Genomic DNA, 525 nt, shown 5'->3' with positions numbered 1-525 from the left:
ATCCATGTTTGCTTTGATATCTATGCATGTTTGATGATTGAATCTAGTGTAGATTGCATGTTTCATGTTGCATAGAGTGCAGGAGTTCGAATTTTGGGTGTACAGAAGAATTCAGATTAGTTTCGGGTCTGATCGGGGCTGAGAACGCGGGGAAACATGATCTGACCACGGAGACCTACCCTAGACTGTCCGTTCTGGTAAGTCGGAACGGACGGTCCAAGGGTGACGGACTGATTGGCACGGAACGAAAGGTTGGACCGTCCGTTCCGCCATGCAGAACGTTCGTTCTACTGGGCTGAACGTCCGTTCTGACTTCTGAAGTCAAGACCGAACGTTCTGCCAGCCTGGAACGTCCGTTCTACCTCTAGAACGGACGGTCCGAAGTCCAGATTCCGAAAATTTCCGTTTTTCGAGGTCCGATTACGCAATCGTTGCACAATCTGATCAATTGTAACTCAAATAGACATGATTTATTCTTATGGATGACCCATAGTGAATGAATGCATGTAACTTAATCAAGATATG

Source organism: Tarenaya hassleriana, unplaced genomic scaffold (assembly GCF_000463585.1).
Source record: "Tarenaya hassleriana unplaced genomic scaffold, ASM46358v1 Cleome224, whole genome shotgun sequence".
Lineage (NCBI taxonomy): Eukaryota > Viridiplantae > Streptophyta > Magnoliopsida > Brassicales > Cleomaceae > Tarenaya > Tarenaya hassleriana.
Note: the sequence above shows the minus strand (reverse complement) of the source record.